Source organism: Pinus tabuliformis, chromosome 9 (genome assembly GCF_031772625.1).
Source record: "Pinus tabuliformis cultivar Carrire ecotype Pingquan chromosome 9, CPIR1, whole genome shotgun sequence".
NCBI lineage: Eukaryota > Viridiplantae > Streptophyta > Pinopsida > Pinales > Pinaceae > Pinus > Pinus tabuliformis.
Window position 1 is genome coordinate 429,357,535 of NC_142307.1, and position 9,612 is coordinate 429,367,146.

General features: G+C 40.8%; 4 pseudogenes; all 4 read left to right on the forward strand.

The window, feature by feature from the left end:
• Positions 1 to 919: 919 nt before the first annotated feature.
• LOC149148988 (replication factor C subunit 3 pseudogene) lies at positions 920 to 2,126 on the forward strand (annotated as a pseudogene).
• A 248-nt stretch (positions 2,127 to 2,374) lies between these two features.
• On the forward strand, positions 2,375 to 2,875 carry LOC149148989 (vacuolar fusion protein CCZ1 homolog pseudogene; annotated as a pseudogene).
• A 4,362-nt stretch (positions 2,876 to 7,237) lies between these two features.
• Positions 7,238 to 8,442, forward strand: LOC149148990 (replication factor C subunit 3 pseudogene; annotated as a pseudogene).
• Positions 8,443 to 8,690: 248 nt separating this feature from the next.
• LOC149148991 (vacuolar fusion protein CCZ1 homolog pseudogene) lies at positions 8,691 to 9,191 on the forward strand (annotated as a pseudogene).
• The last annotated feature ends 421 nt before the right edge of the window (positions 9,192 to 9,612 follow it).

Here is a 9,612-nt window from a genome sequence, read left to right on the forward strand (position 1 = left end):
TTCACAAAGAGGCATCTACTAGATTTGCAGATCGGTCATTGTCCGATCCTTTCTTATACAGGCCAGCTGTAATTGGACAAGGACATTTCTGCCGTGAAATCCGTGGGATTTTCTAGCTGAGTGACGAGGTTCTAGCACAAAAATTTTTGTCACGGTTGACACCCAGAGATGTTGCATTTGTTGGATCAGCTTGCAAGCGTCTTTATCAGTTGACAAAAAATGAGGATCTGTGGCGAATGGTTTGCCAAATGCATGGGGCAGTAAAACAACACGTGTGTTAGAAACAGTTCCAGGTGCTAAAAGGCTAGTATGGGGTCGCCTTGCCAGGAAGCTGTCTACAAAAACCAGTTGTCTTGAAGTGTGTAAAATTCCAGAATGTTCGCAGTTTGAGCATCTTTATAGAGGACAATCAGGGCGGAGCCGACGTTACACAAATTCAGAAACTTGTCCCATATCGGATGCACCTATGGAATAGCATTTATGTCTTGGGCATTAATGTTTTGGATGCAGGAAGATAGCGTTTGGGAGTGGAACGAAGATTTTGAGCTCAAGTTTTCCCGTCAATTGATATGTCCATCAATTGACAGAAGTCAAGGCGGGTCGAAAGCAGTATTTAAGCCGGTAGAGAAGAGGGAAGAGCAGCAAATATTCAGAGCAGAGGCAGATGAGGAGCACAGGAAATAGGGTTTGAGTTGAATTCGATTTCTGTATAACGATCGCAAATCTGTGGAGAATTCAAAGTGTATTCAGGTGTTGATTCATCTTCATATTCAGATTTCGTGCTGCGTGGGGTTCTAATGATGGAAGCGGCCTATAACGATGATTCGACGGCGGGATCTCCGGCGATGCAGTAGAAGAACGATGTATCGCGCAGGTTTCAGTACCTCTTAGACAAATCCACACCTCATCCCGTGCCCAGATGGGTCGCCACACTGTTCATGGCCGTCCTCTACTGCCTGAGAGTGTATTATGTGACAAAATGAACTCAAATGTGAGATCATTATCTGGAGGAGAGATAGTATTTGGCGGTGTTGATCCTGAACACTTCAAGGGTGAACGTCAGTATACACCTGTTACTCGAAAGGGTTACTGGCAGTTTGATATGGGAGATTTCCTCCTTGATGATAAATCGACAGGTTTCTGTGCTGGAGATTGTGCTGCTATTGTAGATTCTGGAATTTCTTTGCTGGCTGGTCCATCAGGCATTATAACACAATCAACAATGCTATTGCTGCATCGAGTATTATCAGCCAGGAATGCAAAACAGTAGTATCAAAATATGGAGATGTGATTGTGGAGCTCTTGATAGCGCAAAAAAAGAAAAAAATCCTCAGAAGATCTGCTCACAGATTGGCTTGTGCTCTTACAAGCTGCCTCATCTCCTTCTTTACGGTCCGCCTGGTACCGGGAAGACATCAACTGTGTTGGCTGTCGCACGCAAGCTTTATGGGAGTCAGTACCAGATGATCCTGGAGCTGAATGCTTCGGATGATCGGGGAATTGAAGTTGTTCGCAATCAAATTCAGGATTTTGCAAGCACTCAGAGTTTCAGTTTTGATGCAAAGTTGAGTGTAAAACTAGTCTTGTTGGATGAGGCAGATGCCATGACAAAAGATGCTCAGTTTTCCTTGCGCAGGGTTATGGAGAAATACACAAAGAGCACAAGGTTTGCTCTCATCTACAATTATGTCAATAAGATTATTCCAGCTTTGAAATCAAGGTGCACACGATTTCGGTTTGCTCCTCTTGATCCTGCCAATGTTACGGAGCGGCTACAACATGTCATAACTAAAGAAAGGCTTGATGTCACAGAGGATGGATTGTCTGCAATAGTGAGGCTTAGCTGTGGTAACATGAGAAAGGCTCTTAATATTTTGCAGTCTACACAGATGGCTTCTCCTCATGTAACTGAAGAAGTTGTCTACCTGTGCATGGGGAATTCAATGCCCAAGGATATTGAACAAACATCATTCTGGTCGTTAAGTGAGTCGTTTACAAATGCTTATCACTACATTTCGGAAATGAAGACTAGTAAGGGGCTGGCCTTGCTGATGATGTTGAATGTTTGGTGCAAGTTCAGTAAATATTATCAGAGGAGGCTAATATTGGGATTATCTCGAAATTAGTTTTAATGATGCAACAGTTTTGAAAAGTAATCGACTACAAATGCCCTGCATCCCCGATTCTCCTGTTACAATTATGTGCAATGCCATTGAAGATATGCTCCAAGGCCCGAAGCTAGTTATGGCTGCTAAAAAACAATCATTATCCCTCTCAAGCAAAAAGATCAAAGCATTCAAATACTGGATTGCTAAAGGTTGGTGCTGTTAAGTTTAGTATCCGTGAGATTATTACTGAAATTTGGGGGGCAGAGATGGCTGGTAGGAGTGTTGTAAGCCCGACAGTTTGGCTACAACAAACAGAGGAACGCATGCATCTGTGTGTATATCAGCAAAAGAATTTGACAATCATTCTACTTATTCCAGCAGGCTCATCAGTGAATGGTGTGCATGAGATCTCTGTATTAAAACAACAACTCCTTGAAAATGCGTCTCTGAAGATATTGAATCTGGAGGAGAAATTAACTAAGCAGTGGGGTGGTGGCAATATGTATCACGTGGCTGGCTATAGGTACTTGTTTTGCAATCATGACAGAAATTTATCAAGGGCATCTCCTCCTGGCAAGGTCACTACACTTTCAAAGGGCTCCCTGGCTGCTTTATGCAAGTTGAGAGCAGAAGTTAATTTGGTGAAGAAAAGAGCAGAGAGAGATTATCCTACTCATGAGCATGATTTGGAAATTTGCATGAGAGCAAAAAACAGTTCATGGATCATCCGCAGAATTGATGGAAGAAACGAACTTTATATGGCCTGACAAAAGCATAAAAGGTCAAGTCATAGTTGAGTCTTATGATAAAACCAGGGACTTTGTTGGTGATAGTGTTGAAGCAGAAGATCATAAACCTTCTGAGGCAATTATCTCTTGTTCAGGGATAAAAACCCAAGACAATGAACTTCGTTTTAGCCTCTTATGTCAGGCAGCTATTGAAGCTCCAAGGATTCTTAATCTCTCAAGCAGTGAACACTTTAGTGGACCTTATGGGGAGGATTTTGTTTTCATTGCCAATGATTGGCATACATCTCTTCTTCCTTATTACTTGAAGACAGTCAGATTTTGGGTTGAAGCTGTGTTTTTGAAATTACATAGCAGTTTCGTAGCGCGCTACAAAATTGTTGTAGGTGATGATTTGAACACAGATAGGCAGTTTTGTATTATGAGCGGGAATTTTGAAAGGGAAACGCCAAAAGGGTATGCAAGACATCAGCTGGAACAACAATAGTCAATCAGATCAGAACAGGTGGATGCTTTAAAAAGGTGGAATATTTCGACCCAATTTTAAACTTCTGTTGTAAAGTCCCTTTATCACCATTCAAGATACAACAAACGAGCTGCCTGTAAGAAACTTTTGCCTGAACACATGTCCATCGATGAAGCTCACAGCACATCAAGAACGTGGCAGTGTTCCATGTTTTGGGTTATTAAAAGCTAGAAGACATGCTTCTGTACATTCGAGCATTTTTTAGAAGAACTGAAGCCGAGAAACAAGGAAAATCTCCTAATACTTCTGAGCAGTTAGAAGATTCAGCGTTCAAGGTCAATATGGAATATTAAATATCCAGCTCAGCCAAATCGAAAGAGGACCAGGTGTCAAAGAACAAGGAGAAGCCGTATGCATGGAAAATAGAGTTAGAGTCATAGTTAATTTAGAACTCTTTAAAAACTCCAGTCAGCACTTTAGTTGTATTTATTAGTTAGTTAAATAGCTGATAGTTGTCAGTAGAGGTAGTTATCGACTCCCCTCATGCTGGAGGAGGAAGCTCGAATTAGTTAGAATAAGGAATCTATATATAGCTGAAACAACAATGTAATGAGGGTTGGAAATTTGATAAACAAAGCATTGTTTTGGCTTATGTAAAGACATATTTCAGTAATATAATTTGGGCTTCTTTACTTCTCAGGATTCATGAGGGATTTCTATGTTCAGAATGTATGATTTTATCTTTTCCTTTATGTATTTTTACAGTTGCATAGGTGTACAATCACTCAGAATTCACTGATTGTGCTCTGACTTCCTGTGTGCACTTATGAGCTGTGGTTCCATATGTGTGTTGTGTTCTGAACATCTTAATGCTAAGTGCCCTGACTTCTATGTAAAGGCAGTATCATTATTTACTGAAGTATGATTGACTCCATAGGCCCAATGGAAATTAGTTTAATGTTTGTCCAGCCTTCATATTTGTTAGTGTTATTCCACAAGAGTTACTTGAAGTCTTCCTGGTCTGCAGCCTTCCAGGGCTTGATTTTGAGATAACATTTTGGTGCGTCTGCCGGGAGCCTGAAGATTACTCATTCCCGAAATTATGAAGCTGAACTTCTGAAGGTAGCAGGAGCTCAGAAGGTTTTTGAGGCTGCAAATCTACCTTGGCGACTCCATTGTTGAAGAATTCAAAATTCATACATTCATGGTGATTCCACTGGAGTTATGAAAGACCCAGATGCTACCATTCTTGTTTCAAGGTATGCATGCATAAATTTTTCGGGAATTCATGGTTTCCAAAATCATTTTCCCAAGGATGCATATTTTCTAAGGAATGGTCCAAAATTCAATGGAGAATATTTGAGTTTGACTTTGAAGCATATATCAGATTTCTATGATTTTACTGAGCTTCTTAGAGTTAAACATGAGGATGTTTGCATTATGTTGTTCTATGATTCACTTCAAGGGAAATGTAAACAATGGATTGAAAGCTTTCCTACCAAATCCATTAAGTCATTTGAAGACTTTTGGCTTATGTTTTTGGAGGAATGGATGGATAAATCAGATGCGGTGGCAAACTCTCCTTCAATTCAAGGTTTCAAACAGTGGAATGATAATCATATTAATGAAGAAATAGTTGAAAATTTTTCTTTGTCCTTGTCTTCTTATCTAAAATCATTTGACTACAAGGCAGAGGATAAGATGAAATTTTTGGATGAATTTGCCAAAGACATTGAAGGTTTAGAAGGTCAAATTCAGGCATATAGTCTTCATAATCATGATCATTATTTTCAGAAGCCTTCTATGGCAGAACACAAGGAGAGAGTGTTGGTTCCTTTCTCTTTCACGGTTGAGGAAGTGTACACTGTTGTTGAAGATCAGTTTGCACAACTAGAAAGTTACAAGAATCATCAAGCTGATCATGTATTCTGGGATCCTATAGCTGAATATATGGAAGATTTTTACTCTCCAGTGTTTCAGTTTTTCTATGAAGATCAGAGGCAATTTCAGTCGCAGCGGTCATCACAATATCATATTGGCTCTGAACTCCGATGCAGTCAAAGAAATCAAACATCAGATAAGACAAATGATTGGCTACATTGGAAATTTCACATTGATTGAGCTGAAAGAAGTTTGAATTGTTAGGGTAGGTAGGTAGGAAAATGCAAATAAGCTCAAGGTTGACTGAGCATTTTTTTCAGTAGATGTAGTTTTCTTTCTCCTACAGTGATCATCCAGCTTAAGCCCGAGGTGAAGGCCCAAGAAGCTTGAAGGGAATGTTTGTCAAGCAGATTTTCGTTTGTAATAAAAAAGATAAAGCACTGGACCTATGAGTTCTTAGTGTACCACAAGGGCACACTATCCCAAGTGGAGCCACTGTTATCACTCATGAAAAAATTTTCAAAGCTGAAATTGTCTAGGTGATTTCGTAGCGCATAATTCATATTTTGCACTGGCTGCGCTACAAAATTGGGGAATTGTTCGAATCCATAGCCAATATTTCACAGTTGTCTCCTATGGATTCTGTAGGAATATCTGACTCAACATGTCACAGTGCTGGATCTTATCATCAATATACAAATAATACTGCTGTGTTTCATTCTCAAGGTTTTTCCTATAATCCCACTACATGGGCCGAAGTTCTGGTATCCAGTGGAGGTCAATATCCTAGCATACATATTGTACAAAGTTCTGCTTCCCTCCAGAAATCCGCATCTAGGGAGAATCTCACAGGGGAACATACATCAGGTTACCTAAATTTTCCGTCATCAGATTGCCAAAGAAGGAGCTATACATGATAGTATCTTTGATGAAAATCCATAATACATCAACATTTGGCAGGGAAGTGAGCTATTGAACTTTAGGAAGGATGGGACTCCCCTGATGAATAGGTTCCGCTTGACTCCAATTCATGGTGATGATGGGATCATCACACACATTATAGGAATTCAACTGTTCACTGAAGCAAATATTGACTTGGGTCCTATGCCATTACCCTTTCACAAAGAGGCATCTACTAGATTTGCAGAACGGTCATTGTCCGATCCTTTCTTATACAGGCCAGCTGTAATTGGACAAGGACATTTCTGCCGTGAAATCCGTGGGATTTTCCAGCTGAGTGACGAGGTTCTAGCACAAAAATTTTTGTCACGGTTGACACCCAGAGATGTTGCATTTGTTGGATCAGCTTGCAAGCGTCTTTATCAGTTGACAAAAAATGAGGATCTGTGGCGAATGGTTTGCCAAATGCATGGGGCAGTAAAACAACACGTGTGTTAGAAACAGTTCCAGGTGCTAAAAGGCTAGGATGGGGTCGCCTTGCCAGGAAGCTGTCTACAAAAACTAGTTGTCTTGAAGTGTGTAAAATTCCAGAATGTTCACAGTTTGAGCATCTTTATAGAGGACAATCAGGGCGGAGCCGACATTACACAAATTCAGAAACTTGTCCCATATCGGATGCACCTATGGAATAGCATTTATGTCTTGGGCATTAATGTTTTGGATGCAGGAAGATAGCGTTTGGGAGTGGAACGAAGAGTTTGAGCTCAAGTTTTCCCGTCAATTGATATGCCCATCAATTGACAGAAGTCAAGGCGGGTCGAAAGCAGTCTTTAAGCCGGTAGAGAAGAGGGAAGAGCAGCAAATCTTCAGAGCAGAGGCAGATGAGGAGCACAGGAAATAGGGTTTGAGTTGAATTTGATTTCTGTATAACGATCGCAAATCTGTGGATAATTCAAAGTGTATTCAGGCGTTGATTCATCTTCATATTCAGATTTCGTGCTCTGTGGGGTTCTAATGATGGAAGCGGCCTATAACGATGATTCGACGGCGGGATCTCCGGCGATGCAGTAGAAGAACGATGTATCGCGCAGGTTTCAGTACCTCTTAGACAAATCCACACCTCATCCCGTGCCCAGATGGGTCGCCACACTGTTCATGGCCGTCCTCTACTGCTTGAGAGTGTATTATGTGACAAAATGAACTCAAATGTGAGATCATTATCTGGAGGAGAGATAGTATTTGGCGGTGTTGATCCTGAACACTTCAAGGGTGAACGTCAGTATACACCTGTTACTCGAAAGGGTTACTGGCAGTTTGATATGGGAGATTTCCTCCTTGATGATAAATCGACAGGTTTCTGTGCTGGAGATTGTGCTGCTATTGTAGATTCTAGAGCTTCTTTGCTGGCTGGTCCATCAGGCATTATAACACAATCAACAATGCTATTGGTGCATCGGGTATTATCAGCCAGGAATGCAAAACAGTAGTATCACAATATGGAGATGTGATTGTGGAGCTCTTGATAGCAAAAAAAGAAAAAAATCCTCAGAAGATCTGCTCACAGATTGGCTTGTGCTCTTACAAGCTGCCTCATCTCCTTCTTTACGGTCCACCTGGTACCGGGAAGACATCAACTGTGTTGGCTGTCGCACGCAAGCTTTATGGGAGTCAGTAGCAGATGATCCTGGAGCTGAATGCTTCGGATGATCGGGGAATTGAAGTTGTTCGCAATCAAATTCAGGATTTTGCAAGCACTCAGAGTTTCAGTTTTGATGCAAAGTTGAGTGTAAAACTAGTCTTGTTGGATGAGGCAGATGCCATGACAAAAGATGCTCAGTTTTCCTTGCACAGGGTTATGGAGAAATACACAAAGAGCACAAGGTTTTCTCTCATCTACAATTATGTCAATAAGATTATTCCAGCTTTGAAATCAAGGTGCACACGATTTCGGTTTGCTCCTCTTGATCCTGCCAATGTTACGGAGCGACTACAACATGTCATAACTAAAGAAAGGCTTGATGTCACAGAGGATGGCTTGTCTGCAATAGTGAGGCTTAGCTGTGGTAACATGAGAAAGGCTCTTAATATTTTGCAGTCTACACAGATGGCTTCTCCTCATGTAACTGAAGAAGTTGTCTACCTGTGCATGGGGAATTCAATGCCCAAGGATATTGAACAAACATCATTCTGGTCGTTAAGTGAGTCGTTTACAAATGCTTATCACTACATTTCGGAAATGAAGACTAGTAAGGGGCTGGCCTTGCTGATGATGTTGAATGTTTGGTGCAAGTTCAGTAAATATTATCAGAGGAGGCTAATATTGGGATTATCTCGAAATTAGTTTTAATGATGCAACAGTTTTGAAAAGTAATCGACTACAAATGCCCTGCATCCCCGATTCTCCTGTTACAATTATGTGCAATGCCGTTGAAGATATGCTCCAAGGCCTGAAGCTAGTTATGGCTGCTAAAAAACAATCATTATCCCTCTCAAGCAAAAATATCAAAGCATTCAAATACTGGATTGCTAAAGGTTGGTGCGGTTAAGTTTAGTATCCGTGAGATTATTACTGAAATTTGGGGGGCAGAGATGGCTGGTAGGAGTGTTGTAAGCCCGACAGTTTGGCTACAACAAACAGAGGAACGCATGCATATGTGTGTATATCAGCAAAAGAATTTGACAATCATTCTACTTATTCCAGCAGGCTCATCAGTGAATGGTGTGCATGAGATCTCTGTATTAAAACAACAACTCCTTGAAAATGCTTCTCTGAAGATATTGAATCTGGAGGAGAAATTAACTAAGCAGTGGGGTGGTGGCAATATGTATCACGTGGCTGGCTATAGGTACTTGTTTTGCAATCATGACAGAAATTTATCAAGGGCATCTCCTCCTGGCAAGGTCACTACACTTTCAAAGGGCTCCCTCGCTGCTTTATGCAAGTTGAGAGCAGAAGTTGATTTGGTGAAGAAAAGAGCAGAGAGAGATGATCCTACTCATGAGCATGATTTGGAAATTTGCATGAGAGAAAAAAACAGTTCATGGATCATCCGCAGAAGTGATGGAAGAAACGAACTTTATATGGCCTGACAAAAGCATAAAAGGTCAAGTCATAGTTGAGTCTTATGATAAAACCAGGGACTTTGTTGGTGATAGTGTTGAAGCAGAAGATCATAAACCTTCTGAGGCAATTATCTCTTGTTCAGGGATAAAAACCCAAGACAATGAACTTCGTTTTAGCCTCTTATGTCAGGCAGCTATTGAAGCTCCAAGGATTCTTAATCTCTCAATCAGTGAACACTTTAGTGGACCTTATGGGGAGGATTTTGTTTTCATTGCCAATGATTGGCATACATATCTTCTTCCTTATTACTTGAAGACAGTCAGATTTTGGGTTGAAGCCGTGTTTTTGAAATTACACAGCAGTTTCGTAGCGCGCTACGAAACTGTTGTAGGTGATGATTTTAACACAGATAGGCAGTTTTGTATTATGAGCGGGAATTTTGAAAGG